The 16,183-nt window shown below is 50.2% G+C and overlaps 1 protein-coding gene and 4 non-coding genes across 5 annotated transcripts in view; 4 read left to right on the plus strand and 1 right to left on the minus strand.

Moving 5' to 3' along the window:
• Window positions 1–16,183, plus strand: part of LOC130040153 (uncharacterized) — a 249,284-nt gene that overhangs the window by 58,287 nt on the left and 174,814 nt on the right. The window lies entirely within an intron of this gene.
• On the plus strand, window positions 8–80 carry TRNAV-CAC (transfer RNA valine (anticodon CAC)). The gene has a single exon. It is a non-coding gene; the product is annotated as a tRNA-Val (tRNA).
• TRNAV-CAC (transfer RNA valine (anticodon CAC)) lies at window positions 278–350 on the plus strand. The gene has a single exon. It is a non-coding gene; the product is annotated as a tRNA-Val (tRNA).
• TRNAR-ACG (transfer RNA arginine (anticodon ACG)) lies at window positions 2,357–2,429 on the plus strand. The gene has a single exon. It is a non-coding gene; the product is annotated as a tRNA-Arg (tRNA).
• TRNAI-AAU (transfer RNA isoleucine (anticodon AAU)) lies at window positions 4,790–4,863 on the minus strand. The gene has a single exon. It is a non-coding gene; the product is annotated as a tRNA-Ile (tRNA).

Here is a 16,183-nt window from a genome sequence, read left to right on the forward strand (position 1 = left end):
AACAGCAGTTTCCGTAGTGTAGTGGTTATCACGTTCGCCTCACACGCGAAAGGTCCCCGGTTCGAAACCGGGCGGAAACATCCCTTTTGCTAGCTCTAGGACTAGAGCTGGTCACCTAGCTACGGATCTCTCTGGAACTCAGACACTGCTTTTACTGTATCTAGGTGGGAAAGAAACGCATGTGAATGAAAAGACAGTAGAAGAAAATATGAATCAGATATAGAGCTGTAGAAATTAGCATTAGATCCGATACCTTGAAGAAAGTAGCCAAACAGGAGTTTCCGTAGTGTAGTGGTTATCACGTTCGCCTCACACGCGAAAGGTCCCCGGTTCGAAACCGGGCGGAAACATCTCTTTTGCTAGCTCTAGGACTGTCCCCAAGTCTCTACACAATAGTGTCTCCTTGACCTACAACTTCATTTCGTGTTGATTCCTGGTTTGTAGGAGCTTTCGGGGGCAGAAAATTCAAAGTTGGCAGATCTCAACGTGACCCAATCAGTTACTCTTGGACTCTGGGTATTCTTTTTGTCATCTGAAATCAAGAATATCCAGAACAGCGTTAATTTTACTCTGATGCTCAGTGCTCGTGTCCTGTCTCTGACATCTGTGCTTATCTCGAAGACTGAAAATGTGTTTTTCTAAATTTTCCTCAATACAGCACACTAGTTATGAAATTTCTAAATTTTCTTTATAGGGCATACTACAATTGTGAATAAATAAATAGGCAAAAATATGCCATCGATCCAGAGAGCCCAACAAGCAAATGAAACAGCGTGACTCTGGCAAAAAATGTTAAGAAACCCAAGCTGACGGAGTTTGTTCCTTGCCAGAGCAGACCCTTCGGGGCAGGATTTGTGCGTGGAGAAGGTGGAATGGAATGGAACTGGGGGTGCAGAGAAGGGGTGACTAACCCAAGCGTCCTGACCCTCCGAGCTACACGGTGTTGGCGAAGACCGTGGCTCAATCACCTTTTGTTTCTCCCGCTTCCCACCGTCTGTGTTCCAAGCCCCCCACATCCCTCCCGGGGCCAGGACATGCTGTCCATCGACTTCCAGATCTCCACCACGCACTCAGAACCGACCCACATTGAATTTCGAGGGATCCCAGGCGGCGGGAACTGCTCCACCCCCATTTGCTGATCCGGGGTTCCCGGGTGTTGCAGGGGGCTCCAGTGGGTGCTGGAGGCGTGAGGACGGCTTCGAGAGTGCACTGGCCAACGTCAAAAGCTGGGTACAGAAACGTCCACGGAATGGGGCATCCGGATTCACTGCTGCTCCCCTAATATTTATTTCCAGTGATTCTGATCCAGCTCAGTTCAAGGTTACCGAGGGAGAATCGGCAGGAGAGAGCGCTAGGAGTCCGAGCCGGGACCTCATGCACGTTAGTGCAATTAAGATCAACTCCCTCTCTCCACCTCAAAGATCCTTCTTTTGCATTATTCTTTTACTTCCTAGGGTGTCTATTTTGCCGACTTGGGAAAAGAAAATAAATAAGGACGAAGTTGTCTAACGACAGCATGTTTTATATATTTAGTTAAGAAATCTGTTCTTAGATTCCAAGATTCTATGTCAAATGTGTTTAAAATATCGGCACCTTTACCTAGCTACTGCCTCATTTTGCCCTTCCTGGGTTTTACTAATTTTTTGCATGCTTTTATCTGCTGCATAATTTAACACACGGTTTTGCCATGATTCTTGACGCTCTCCTTCACCCTGAGTTTTCGCTCTGTTAACAGTAAGAGGAAAAAGATATGATTCTTACAATCAAAAATATTTCCAAATGAAATGATATATTTTATGACATTTAAATAACACAGATACTCATTACTGATTCATGCATACATCATCACCGCCCAACTTAAGTATATAAAAATATAATCAAGGTAGAAACAATGCGGATTATTAAACTGCAAAAGCTAGAGAGGTTAGTTCACAAGTTCTCCCAAAAGATACATGGAGATTTTTTTTTTTAAATAAGCTTGAAACCAGTAACGTCCTTCTACCACAGACATTGCTTCTGTATGTATGTTATTAGTTTTCTTTTATGGAATCTTTCTTTTTCATCCTGTTTTATTTATTAGCAGGTGATGGGAACGGAACTCAGGCCGACCTACATATGTGCTCTACTACTGAGCTATACATTCCTGGCCTCAGACTTTACTACTTTAGGAGCGAATATTGAAAGCAAAGGCGTACCAAGTAAACCAATTACAAAAAGCCAGTTTTGTGGCTCTGGTTTCTATTTTCGTACATAAAACAGCAATCTTTTTGTTGTTTTTCAAGACTTAAGACTTCTCTTTGTACTGCTAATTAAAGCCTCATCATAAAAGCCCAAAACTAACAAGCATTGTTCCGTTGGGCCAGTGGCGCAATGGATAACGCGTCTGACTACGGATCAGAAGATTCTAGGTTCGACTCCTGGCTGGCTCGTTTCTTTTGCTACTTGAATGTCTTTGCGAGTTACGATGTGGCTTAGCCAAAATGACCTTTTCCCCCGAGTTTGCGCCGTCCCCTGCCTGTTCCCCCCTTTACCCTCCCTCTGCCCCTGCAGACACTGGAAAAGGACGTTGAGTTTCCAATGACTGAAGGGCCCTTTTCCTGTTGCTACCCCACCGCACACAATCAAGTCTTGGTTGCAGCGTTAACAAGGAATCAGTCCTGAGTGACCTTCATAATCCAAGACAATTTTTTTTAATTAGTGAAACATCATGAGGCACAGTTGTAGACTTACAAATTTTTGTGCTTGGGTTTCAGTTATACAATGATCAAGTACCCATCCCTCCACCAGCGCCCATCCTCCACCACCACGGGTCCCAGCATCCCTCCCACCCCCCATCCCCCCATCCCACAATAATCCAAGACAATTTTTTAACTGTCAAATCTAATGATGGGGGAGATCATCAGACAGACCTACAGTTTTTTTATTTTTTTTTTTATTTATTTATTTATTTATTGAATTACTGTGGGAAAAGTTACAAAGTTTTCAGGTTTAAGTCTCGGTCATGCAAATATCAAACACATTTCCCTTTACCAATACTTATTTTTCATCATGAAGAACCCCAATAACCCCCCCCCCATGCATGTGTGGCAGAAGAATTCTAACACTCTATCTACTTTGACTAGATTCATTGTTTTGACAAAAGATGCACCATTATTATTTAGAGTTTACACCCCCAAATCAGACACGCTGAAAAGGCATTGGGAAATAATTTGTTTTCTACAGCTGCAGACCTACAGTTTTAAATCAAAGAGGTTCTTCATTCACAGAAAGCAATGGAAGGAAGCAATGGAGGGAGTTGTATCTGCACGATCTATTTCTCTCTGAAGGAAGTCTGAGAAGTGACGTCGGGGCAGGAAAAGTTGCATCAAGAGAGACGGTGGTGCAGGGCGCCCCTCGGCTTCAGGTGAGGTGCAGGGGGTTCGGCCTTGACTTTCCCGGCAATCCTGCGAACCCCCCGACGCGCTGGAGAATGCGGGATCGGGAAAGGGGAGTAGATCCCGACGGATCCGGGATGGAGCTCACACCGCCGGGAGCGGTGCTGGGAGAACGGACTCGGGGGGCGACGTCACTTGGAACGACGTGTCCGTCCTTTCTCGGGATTTCTCTTACTTTCTCTATTTTAGCTCCGCGGCTGGAGCACGGAGTTCGAGTTGCCGCGCAAAACCAAAGCCCAGTGGGAGGAGAAATACCTATATCCGTGAACACGCTTTCACTTTAGAAGGTTTCATTCTGGGGCGGTCGCAAAAGTGTGCAGGAAGGGGGCTCTCCTGGTTTGGGTCTCCAGCCCAAACGCCCCCCACATCACCGCACGCTCACTTTCCTTCACCCCCCAAAAACGCAGGTGGAACGTGTCGAAACTAAGATCAGACTCCGATGCAGAATGGAGTTATATTTGTGTGCATTCCGTTCCTTTTTAAAACACGCACGTGGGATTATTTTTAAAGTTCTGGGTATGTGCAGTTGCGTACATGGGACGCAGGATACCTACCCCATTATGCGATCCATCATTCAGCGTCAAGGATGATCAATAGTTTACCAGTTTCATCTTTATCTTCACCTATTCGCCACTTCGTTGTTATTATTTTTACAGTTCTTTTCACGGGTCCCGTTGTAAGAGGATCAGGAAGACTGAATCTCAACTACAAATTTTGAGAGAGAAACACATTCCTATCACTATAGACCAAGTTCAGTTGGCCCCAAAGATCTCCTGGTCGTTTTCCAAGGTCAATGCTACCCCTCGCCACATTCTCTCTCTCAAAAAAAAAAAATTAAAAACAAAAATCTCTGTTCTGACTTATTTTCCAAATTAGATGCTCATACTAATTGTGTGTTGTTTCAATGAGAAGCTCTACTCATTTGTGTGTTTTTTCTTTCAACCAATATTACACCTGTGAGATTCATTCAAGTTCTTGGCTCTGTAAGTAGCTGATGGCATGTCACTGAATATTCCGTAATTTAAAGCCCTTCTGGTGCTAGTGGACATTTGAGTTGTGCTCCTGGTGCCTCGTAGGCCAAGCCAGTGGTGCCCAGGGAAACTTGTTGTGCCAAGAATACAACCGCTGTAACTGCCTCCCGACCACATAAAGTTGATTTTTTTATTTATTTGGGGGCGGGAGGGTTGGGTCACACTTGTCAGTGTTGGGGGCTTACTCCTAGCTCTGCACTCATGAATCACTGCTGGAAGGAGTGGGCAACATTGAGTTTTAAAAGTATATTTAGTAGCTAGAATTGCGTAACCATATCTTCGCATGTTAAATTTAAGTAAGTCGCACGTGGTAAAACAACTAGCTGGCCCGTACGGGGATCGAACCCGCGACCTTGGCGTTATTAGCACCACGCTCTAACCAACTGAGCTAACCGGCCAGGATACCAAGGGTTGTTTTTTTTCCCACAGTAGTTTAGAGAAAGACTCCTGTTTCCTTTAAAACAATGCAGAGAAAAACTCCATTTACAGCAAGAATGAACCCCACATATTCTGAGAGATTTTGCCCCTAGTCGAAAAGACACTGAGAAACTTTCTCCAGGGATTCTCCAGGGAAGCCTCTTTCTGTTTCTCTCTTTCCCAGAAAAAATCTGCGGCAGAGGCAAAACCGGAAAAAGTTTCGGTCCCAGAAAGCGTGAACTGAAGCCTCCTCAGTGCTAAAGGACTCACAGTTGTGCAGGTTCTATTTCACTCCTGGAGGAAATTTCGAGAAGAACCTGCTTGCTTTGAGTTGTGCTACTAACACACTACACACAAACACACATACTGGAACAAACAGCTGGGAGAAAGAAGCAAAGATCTAAATACACGACGCATTCTCTGATCTAGAGTGAAGATACAAATAAGATGACATTGATTTTTGTATCAAATGTCATCTTCAAATGTATCTGTAAATTCAATATAAAAGTAGCAAAATCTCCTCCTTTACTTTGCTTGGTTTTGCAGAAATGAAAAAGCTGGTATTAAAATTCATATAACAATGCAAGAGGGAAAAAAAAGGTCTGTAAAGGACTAATAGTTTTGAGGAAGAAAGAAGCAAAGTTGAAAGTTTTACACTTGATTTGAAAACTACTTGTAAACTCAGTAACCCAGACTGTGATATTGGCAATAAGGATAAACTTACAGATCACCTGTAAGGAATTCAAGACTCAAAAATAAGTTCCTACGTTGTCAACTGATTTCAATAAAAATGCCCAGAGAATTCAGTGAGGGAAAAGATAGGTATTTCAACAAAAATCACAGAGACAATTAGATGGAGACATTTTCTTGAAGAATATGTGTTTGGAGCCAGGAATATGGATCAACGGTAGAGCACTTCTCTAGGCTTTGGGTACCATTCCAGGCACTACAAAACGATCCCAACCCCCAAGCCCCAAATACTCGGAGTAAGAAAACATGAATTTGACTTATATACAAAATCACCTGGAATTAGCTTTAACTTTTGCAACTGAACAAAAATGACCTCAAAACAGATCACAGAATTATACATTGTTTTAAGAATTAGAACTATAAAATACCTGAAGAAAACAGAAATAATTATCTGTGGCTTTGGATTAGGCCAAGATTTCTTACATGCCATATTAACAGCCTATGAAAGAAAAAATTGGGGGACTGGATAGATAGTTAAACGGGTAGGGTGCTTACCTTGCCTTACTCCAGGCCCCCAAGTCCTAAGCGCATGCCAGGAATTACCCCCTTACCACTGCTGGAGTGCACAGTCCCAAAACCGAAAGAAAAAATAATTTTTGTTGAAGATGAAATTTTTATTTGAACACCAAGAATTTTCTTTTTTATTGAATCACCGTGAGATACAGTTACAAAGCTTTCATTTTTGAGTTTCGGTCATACAATGATCGAACACCCATCCCTCCACCAGGGCACATTCTCAACCACCAATATCCCCAGTACCCCTCCCCCTGCCTCTATGACAGACAATTTCCCCCATACTCTCTCTCTACTTTTGGGCATTATGATTTGCAATACAGATACTGAGAGGCTATCAGGTTTGGTCCTTTATCTACTTTCAGCACACATCTTCCATCCGGAACTATCCCTCCACCCATTATTGACTTAGTGAACACTAAGAATTTTTAAAATTTGCACTGCAAAGACTTTCAGAAGCGAAGGCGTGGCTTTTTCTTCAAGCCCAGGTTCTCCCTTGAACACATATTTTGCTTGTTTGTTTTTTTCTTTCCTCGCATATTTCCACTCTGAAGAAGACTGTGTTCTCTCTTAAGCACATTTCTCCTCTTTCTCTCCTCTCATGTCTAAGGAAACCTTTTTCAATTAAAACTATCTTGCTTCATGGAAATAAAATGTGAAGGCCAGGGAAGTGACTCAGTGGCAGAGATGTGCTTCACCTGTGTAAGACACTGGGTTTGGTTTCTGGCACCACATGGCTACCAAACTGTGCATACACCAGGATTTAAAAATATTTAATTTGAATATAATTACAAACGAATAAAAAAAGTATAAATAATAATACGAAGATCACCTACATCTTTCTTTTGGTGGCGGTGGGGATTCCCTTAACATTTTATACCATTCTTTTTCTCTAGCCCTTTATTTCTATCTTTTTCATAGCCTTTTACAGAAAATTGTACGTATCATCACCCTTTAATATTTAATATTTGAGAAAGTATATGACAGATACTTTGGGGCCATCGCCAGCAATGTTCAGGGCTACTCCTGGCTTGGTGCTCAGCCGTTCTGTGATTGAATCTGGGTGCATATGCTGTATCACACTCTAGTCCTTTGAGTTACCTCCCAGACTCAAGACAGTCGTTATGTATAACCTCATTACATTCCGTATTGATAAAATGTTTTCTAAAAACCCTCTTGTATTTCAATGATGCCAACTGACTCAACAATGTCCTCTGTAAACCGCCCCATCCCCCACTTCCCACCCTAAGAGTCTGTCTAGCCTCGGGTATTGCATTCGTTGTTCATTACCCTTCAGTTTTCTTTAATCTGGAACATCTCCAGAGTCGTTCTATTTTATGACATTGACTTTTTCTCTCAAGAATAAGGTTACCACTCATATTTTAAAAACAGAACAGAAATACGCTCCACATTTGGGCCGTGTCTGTTTTCTGCTTTCCGTAACAACTGCATCTCAGATTTGGCACAGACCTGAACCAGTCTTTACGATGATGGTTGTAAAATGATGATAAAGAGGAGGTTGCTTACTGAGCCTGGCTTAGAGTCTTGGTCCAACTTTCAAGAACATCTTCCGCTGTCTCCAGCGCGCAGCTGCAACGCGTTCCTGGCCCACGGCAAAGGTTCTGCCACTAGAGGGCGCTGCTGCTCTTTCTAGGCGCAGACGCCAGACGCCCCGCGAGCCTTCTCTACCGGCTCCTATTTGTGTTTGGTTTGGGCTGGGTTTGGGGGTTTTGGGGTCTTGTTTTTTTCCCTTGTGGACCATATCCTTCCGGGTAATTACCTTCCTGGTTTGGTAGAAGACAAGTTAAACTGTAGTCTCAGTCAGTAGATCAGTAATCAACTTACATTTCCACCAATAGTATGTATTTTTTTGCTTTTTGGGTCACACCCAGAAATGCTCAGTGATTACTCCTGCTGGTGCTTTGGGGATCATATGGGGTGCCGGGATTTAAACCCGGTCGGCCGCATGCAAGGCAAATGCCCTACCCGCTGTACTATCACTTCGGCCCATTGTGTCCTTATATTTTTGTCGGACAATGTCTCTTTTCTAAATACGGTATTTATAAGCCTCCACAGTATTTTTCTCTTGTCTTCATGATGAAATTCTTTTTTGGTGGGGGCGGCGGTGAGGGGAGAAATCCCAACCATCTCAAGGGGTTATACGCAGCCAAGATTCAAAACCAGTACTCCCGCATGTAAATATACAATCCAGCCCTTTGAGCTATCTCCCCAGTTCATGAAATTCTTTATATATACACATCTATCTAGATGTATTTGTATGTATAGTTACATGTATGCAGATGAATGTATTTGTATATACATACCTGCTGAAAATATTCTTGGTTTCAAAAGAAGTCTTAACTTTGCGTTACAGTACTGTTCTTATGAAGTTTTTTTATTTTAATAGCCAGATGTATTTTTGATTGTAAAAGGATTAAATATAGTCTATTTTCTTCTGGTTTTTATTAGGGGGTCCAAACCTGGTGGTGCTTCAGGGACCATAAATGCTGCTGGGGATTGAACCTGGGTTGGCTATACACAAAGCAAGTACCTACCTGTTATACTCTCTCTCTGCCCCCATTTTCTTGACTTTTTAAAGTTATATTTTTCATGTTATTAGATCCATGAACCCATTTGGAATAGATCATTTTTGTCTGATGATGCAGAATTTAGGGGGGATGGGTAGAGTTTAGCTATTTCTACTAGCTACCTTTGAGAAGCTCATTACTTGCTGCTAAGCTAAAAAAGACGTAACTCAGCCCTCCTACTCTCGTCTGCTGTTCTCTGAGAGATCTCATCTGTTCCCAATGTAATTGCTTTTGCCTTTGGGGCCACACCTGGTCGTGCTCAGGGCTCACTCTGGCGGGCCTTGGGAGGTCCACCTCCTGCGTGCGGGACTGAAGCCAGGCCTGCCACTTGCCAGGGAAGAGCCTCGCTCGCTCTAACTCCAATCCCAGGCGGACACTGGGTCAGACGTGTGCAAGGTGAGCACCTTACCTGCTGGGCTATCTCTTCGGCCCCTCCATATTTCCCTCTTGGAGCCTTGCATCAACCATTGTCTTTGCTGGAATCCTCTTCTTTCATACACATGCGTGGTTTTGGGTTACTGCTTAGATGTCAACTTTGGCAAAGACTTCAGAGGAACCTTCAGTGCGGTTTCTGATATCCTGTTTGGTCTATTTTTATAATACGCTGTAACCTCTTTTGGGTGGGGTTAGTAGCTATTCATTTATTTCCCATTCTTGATTTTCTCCCCATTTCTCCTGCCCCTTGCTACAGCAATTTTGTCACTTATTGTGATATCTCAATATTGACCAGGGATATAGCGTAACTGTTGAACACAAGCCTTGCACGGTTGAGGCCTTACATTCAACTCTCCGCACCATGCCAAAATATCAGACATTAAGAGTGTCTAATAAGCAGTAACAGTTGCCTATTATGATTGGGGGGACTCCAAAGTCCTGTTCCTGGAGCTAAGGGGCAACCAATGAGTGTTGCTAGGGATCAGAGGTGGGCGGGTGTCACCAGGGCCATGCCCAGTGATGGTCTGGGGACCATGGAGTGCTAGTGATGGAATAGGGGGTCTTGCATGTGCTCTTGACCCCTGAGCCACCTCCACAGCCCCAGCTGCCCATTGTTTTCTGAATGAATGATTGGACATTCTGTTGAGTATCTCCGCCATATTCCGTTCATTTCCTAATCTGCAGAAAAGTCCATGAGCTGATGACAAACAATCCACTCAGATTGACACGGGGAGATGGGGGGACCGGGGCAATGGTGGAGAGTGGCCACTCCCGTGGAGGGTGTGATTCTAGGATGGTTTTCTAAGAAACCCTGTCATGAACAGGACTGTGAACCACAGTCACGATCATCCTGTTGTTCTTCGATTGCCTCGAGCAGGCACCAGTAACGTCTCCTTCATCCTAGCCCTGAGATTTTAAAGAGTGCCATATTCAAGGCTCTTTCAGTGTTAGGAGAATGAGATCCATCATTGTTACTGGTATTTGGCATATTGGGTACGCCACGGGGAGTTTGCCAGACTCTGCCGTGTGGGCAGGTTACATTCGGTAGCCTGCCAGGTTGTCCAAAGTAAGAATGTGAGGAATGTCCTAAAAAGTTAAGCAGGCTGGATACCGAGGGTCAGAAATACCTGGGTTAGAATTCTTTGATTTTCTACGATGAGGTGTAAGTGAGCATTCACTCTGCAGCCGCTGGAGTTGCAATTGTGAATGAATTGGGTGGCCGATGGTAAATTCCTAAATATGTCTTTGCATCCACATGAGTTTAATAGTAATTCCTGTATCATACCTACTTTAGCAATTTGTTTTCGTCAGCCAGTTTCTGGTTGCTTTTTCCTATTAGGCTTCTCCCCAGATATCCAGAAAACAGGACCTTGAAGAAGTGACAGTCATTCTTGTCTTTTTCCCCATCTGATGACATGTGCTTAGGAAGATGTCAGAGTTTGGCCTTAGGCCTCCCCTAAATATAGTGAATATAGAATGCAGAGGGCAGCTTAGGTATCTTCTCTCTCTTTTTTTTGTTTGGAGATCCAAGAGGTACTTTGGCCTTTTTACCCCCTCTGGAAGAGACTGAATGGAGTGTGTGATTTTACAAGGTCCAGATTAAAAGGAAAGGTGAAGAGTGAGTTTGCTTCCCTCCCTGAGCCTGGCTTGCATTAGAAGGAGCCTGAATGATGGTAAACCAGCAGCTCCTGCGAGGCTCCCCGCCCCCCAAAACCTCCTCTCCCATCTGCTGTGAAGTTCCCCCGTCTGAAACACTCTGGTCTCACATTAACAGTTTAAGACAGAATTCTACTTGCAGTCCCAAGGGTCAGTCCTGGCCTCTGTTCGGGGGGCTGCCCTCACAACTGGCTGGGTCAAGAAACCTTGACCTTTTCAACCTCCCGGAAGTCAGAACTCCAGCACACTCTGTGTGAAGCATGAAACACAACCCGCAGCCAAGAGAAGAGAACAAGGGTCTGGGTGAACTCGCTGGTGAGTGGCGAACTAGCCAGGGCCAGCAGGAATGGCTGACCTGTCAGCCAAGCTGGGGGAGAGGGGAAATGGCCAGATCTGGGGGCCGGGGTTAATTACAGGCCTGCCAGTCTGCCAGGGATTTAATCGGTAAAGTGAAAGGTGGGGTTCAAATATGTTTGCGGGAAAGATGCCAAAAACCCGATGTGAGGAGTTGGCGCATTGGGAGCAATGTCTGCGGGTGCCCGCAAAGGACTGCATTGGTCCTCAAAGACAAGCTGGGTTAAGACCAAGTGACACCGGGGCTGGAGCAATAGCACACTGGGTAGGGCATTGCCTTGCACTCGCCGACCCGGGTTAAAATTCCAGCTTCCCATATGGTCCCCCAAGCACCGCCAGGAGTAATTCCTGAGTGCCTGAGCCAGGAGTAACCCCTGAGCACCACCGGGTGTGACCCCCCCACCAAAAAAAAGCAAAACAAACAAACAAACAAAAAGACCAAGTGACACCAAAGAAATCATCAAAGAAGAAAGCAACAAGGAAAGGGGAACTGGCCTTTCCCAGGGTACTGCTTTTAGTTTTGAGGCCACACCTGGCGGTGCTCCTGGCTCAGCCTGGCAGGCTTAGGGTTCCATATGGAGTACCGACTTGGGGAGTCATCTGGGCTGCCAGAAATCAAACCCTGGTCGGCCACTTGCCAGACAAGCACCCTACCTCTGTACAACCACGCTGGCCCCAAAAGGGGACTCACTTTTGAAGGCCACATGAAAGCCAGTTAGATTTTGAGAGAATCTATTCCTCCTTCCGAAGAGGCCAGAGGGCCTGGGTGACCGGCTGCCCGCCCAGTCTGCTCCCCGGGAGAGTCCTGCGCCCTTGCCAGACAGGGCTGGAAGGCCAAGTGGGTTCTACCCGGTTCGTTCTCTCACCAGTGAAGACCGTGGTTATCCTAATGTGGACTGGAACCGTGGAGGGACAATGAGTGAGATGTGAAACGGAGGCTTCTCCGGGCAGTGCAGTGGTCGCGATCAGGGTGCGGGTGACCGGCATGGACTATTTCTTGTGGCCATGATGCCTCCGGGAGTGGCCGTGCTCACGACTCTTTGGGGTTTTGAACTTGGCGCCAATGGAAAACGAAGGGGCCGCCGAGCGTAAAGAGCCCCTGCCCAGCGCGCCCTGCGTGGGTGGAGGGGGCACCCCGGCGCCAAGGCCGGTGCTGAGCTGAGCTCGGCCGGGGCCAGTGGAGTTCGGGGCAAAAGGGGCGATGACGAGGCCGCCAAACGCGGCTCTTCCCGAGGCGAATGCTGAGCCCTGGTTGCCCCGGCCCGGGATGCTCTGGCTCCAGCCTCCCGCGAAGGCGGTGACCAGGCCCGTGGTGCCGCTTGGTGGCACGGATCCCACGATGAACGCGCCTGCCTGGGCCGTGGAGCTCAAGTTCTGGGCCGTTCCGCCGCCAGGCCCGCTCTCCGCACAGTCCATCGGGGTCTCTAAGCCCCCGAAGGCAAAAGGTCTCGGGGCTGAGCTGCCAAACACGGAGCCGCCAGCCCCATGGTGGGGGACCAGCGCAACAGCCCCCAAAGCAGCCGAGCCGGCCTGGAGGGAAGACCCCGCCGCCGTGCTGCCCGCGTCCGGCCGGATGCTGGTGCCCAGGGTCGTGGTCCTGCCGAAGCCGGGCGTGGGGATGGTCCCCGCAGAGCATCCCGGCGGGGGCGCTTTGGGCTTCTGTTTGGGGGCCGACCCGCCCGCTGGCCGGGACGCGGCTCCCACGGAGGGGGGCTGGGGTAGCGTGGGACCTGCTAGTGCTGGGGCCGCGCTGGCGACGCTGGGTGACCACGCTGGCTGTGCGGTGGCCAGGGGGCTCCCGAGGGTCTGCAGGTTGGTGGCGCCGCTGCTGGAAATAGGCACAGCGCTAGGAAGCACCTGGCTGGACACGGGGATGGTGCGCGGGGCGGAGGCACCGGGGGGCCCGGGTGGCGGGAAGACAAAGCCCGCGGTGCAGGAGAGGCTGGTGCTGACCACCTGCGTGGCCCTGAGTGGGCCAGTGGCGACAGTGCAGCTCACGGCCCTGGTGACGATCACGCGACCCGGATCCAGCGGGGACTGGGAGGCACCAGCTTGGGAGGCGTCCGCGGGGCTGGGGATCCCCGCCGCTGAGGAAGCCGTGACCAGTCCCTGGATGGGGTGAGGGGTGGTGGGGGGCACTGAGGGTGAGCTCTGCCCGAGAGAGAGGGGTGTCCCCACGGAGCCGGCCTGCAGCGGTCCCATGGCACCAAAGATAGGCTTGAAGGTGTAAGTCAGGCTGCTCTGAGTTGGGGAGACTCCAGGAGACGGGGGGCCTCTGGGCTCACTACCAGGGGGGAGCCCCGAGATGGCTGTGGTCCCCAGGTCGGCGGAAGTTGCAGCCGGAGGTGCGGGGTGACTCGGCCCCCTGAGCTCACGAGTGGGGGGCCCAGGCGCGTCGCCCAGGGAGCCTTGGGTCTGGGCAGACCCGTTGGCCTCTGGGGTTGCAGGTGGCCGCAGGGCGTCCGTGGCCAGCGAGTTGGCAGACACCGGGGTCAGGAGGACCAAGGCAGCTTTGGGCTCTGCGGCAGCCGGAGGGGTGAGTGGGCTGGGGGCCTCCGGAGGTGACTGGGTCACGGTGATGGCACCTGCGGGAGCTGGGGGGCACAGTGGGGTGTCGGGGGGCTGCTGGCCTTCCTGTAAACTCTCCAGCGTCGTTGGCTGGGCAGTCAGGGCTGGCACTGTCTCCACACAGAGCAAGGTGTGAGGCAGGGGACGTGGCTTCTCAGGGTCACCGTCTGTGGTGGTGTGAGCTGTGACCTCTTGGGCTTGGTGGCTCAGCTGGGGTCCAGCTCTCTTCTCCCCAGTGGGGTCTCCGGCAGGGAAGGCCTTGCTGAGCGGGGATACTGCAGCCGCGGCTGCAGTGACCCGGGGGTTACAGGGCAGTGGCAGAGCCTTTGGTGTGGGCAGCCAGGAGCCGCCTGAGTCCCCGACGGGCGTGTCTGATGCCAGTGGCACTGGAGAGTGGCCGCCACGGCCCTTTTTTGGCCTTTTCACGGGCCACTCTGGGGCCGCGGGGAATGTGCTCGTCTTCCGAGGCTCGGAGGCCTCCTTCCCAGAGCTGTAGGAGCTGCTGATGGCGTTCCTCGGGCCCCGGATTGGGCCCAGCGGAGACCTGCTGGCCCCGGAGCTGACAGAAGAGCTGCTGGGCCTCTGTCGCAAGGCGCGGCCCGAGCTCCGGGGAGGGCAGCCCCGCAGCAGGGGCCCAGGCCGGGGCGCGTAGGAAGGAGGGTCCCCGCTTCTCCTCGGGGTCCTGAAGGCGGAAGGTCTGGGCACTGGGCTCTGGGGGTCCACGTTCTCTGCGAACAGGGGTTCCACCAGCCATACCCTCTCCGGCCGGCTCTCCCGGAGGGCGGTCAGCACCGTCTCCTTGGCACACGGGTCTGGGCTAGGCGTCTTCTCGGCGGTCGCCGAGCCCGCCAGGGTGATGACCTCGGCCGGCGGCGGAGCAGGCGGCCCGCGGGGCTCCGGAGGTGCGATCCTGACGGTCACGGGGCTCCAGACGGCGCGCGGGTGCCGCAGGGACCAGATGCTGCGCTTGAGGTAACTCTCCCACCAGTCGGCCGGCTGGGGCCCCAGGATGGACGTCGCGGGCCTCCGCATGGGAAAGCGCCTCCACGCCTCGCTGCACCTCCTGGCGGTGGGCTGGGCGGGGTCCCAGTTGGGCGGCCGTCGGGCAGGCCGGTGCCGGGGCTCAGGGTGGGCGCGGTGGACGTGCTGGACCCGGTGCACGGGGCGAAGCGGCTGGGCCGGGCGGCGGGTCACGGGGCGCTCGGGCAGGTCGGTGCGCACCTGGGCGGGCCCCGACGGCGGGCCCGGCCTGCCCAGGTAAGTGCCCATGGGGACCGAGGGGGCCGGGCCGGGGCCTCCGAGTGGGTCTCGGCGCCACCAGCTCTGGTCTCTGACGTTTGCGGCCTCAGCCCCCCGACGGGCAGGCGTTCTGGTGACGGTTGGATGTCCGCGCGCTGTAAGGTCGAGGGTCTCCAGGGCCGGGACCGAGGCGCGCGCCGCCCCCTCGTCTGCCCCAAGAGCCGACCCTACCCCCACCCCCACCCTAGGGATGCGGCAGCAGCACGGGCGCTCGGGGCGGGTCCGTGGTCATCCCAGGGGTCCCGGGGCAGCTGTCAGGGCTCCAGGCTCCAGACCCTGAAGTACGTCCGCGCTTCTCCTTTCCCAAGGAGTCCCATCTCCCGCGCGCACGGACGGTCGCCGTCTGGGGGTGCCTGCCGGCTGCACCCCGCAGCCCCCCGCAAGCCTCGGGACAGCGGGGAGGGGAGGGATTCCGACTCACTTGGACAGTCCGAAGCACGGGTCGGAAGGGCGCGCGCCTTGCCCGAGAAAGCCAGCCGTCCTCGCGCTACTTCCAAGGAACCGCTCTGGGGGTCCCTACAGGTTATCTGGTTTGGGATTTTAGAATGTCACTCGACTAGCTGAGTGACCCTGGTTTGGCCAGAATACTCAGCTTTGGGGTGTGAAACCCGGTTATCTGGGTTCTCCACATTAACTGCCCCAACTTTGCCGTCTGATTTTACCTGTGAAAATGACCTGCTAGGGATGGGAGTGACAGTACAGTGGGCGGGGCACTGGCCTTGCACGTGGCTGATCTGGGTTTGTCCCTGGCATCCCTTATGGTCCCCTGACCACACCCGGGGGGATTCTTGAGTGCAGAACCGGAAGTAACCCCCAGGCATCAAACAAGAACTGCTTTCTTTCTTTAAGGGAATAGACGTAGATGACATTTTATTCTTCTGAATAACTTGTGAATTTTGTTTGATAAATCAGATAAACTTAATATATTTCCTTATTTCTTAATTGATCAAAATGGGTTTACTCCCTTTTCAATATCAGAAATATATGGATAAACTTAAAATAACTTTATTCAGAAAATGAAACTCTAATGGGCTTACAGTTAGTTTCCAGAAGGTGAGGACAGTTTAGGGATTACCACTGCATTTAACACAGATTTCCCTTTTGAGACATTAAAGTTTTGTATAAATTAAAAGAAAGG

This window comes from Sorex fumeus, unplaced genomic scaffold, assembly GCF_029834395.1.
Source record: "Sorex fumeus unplaced genomic scaffold, SorFum_2.1 ptg000094l, whole genome shotgun sequence".
NCBI lineage: Eukaryota > Metazoa > Chordata > Mammalia > Eulipotyphla > Soricidae > Sorex > Sorex fumeus.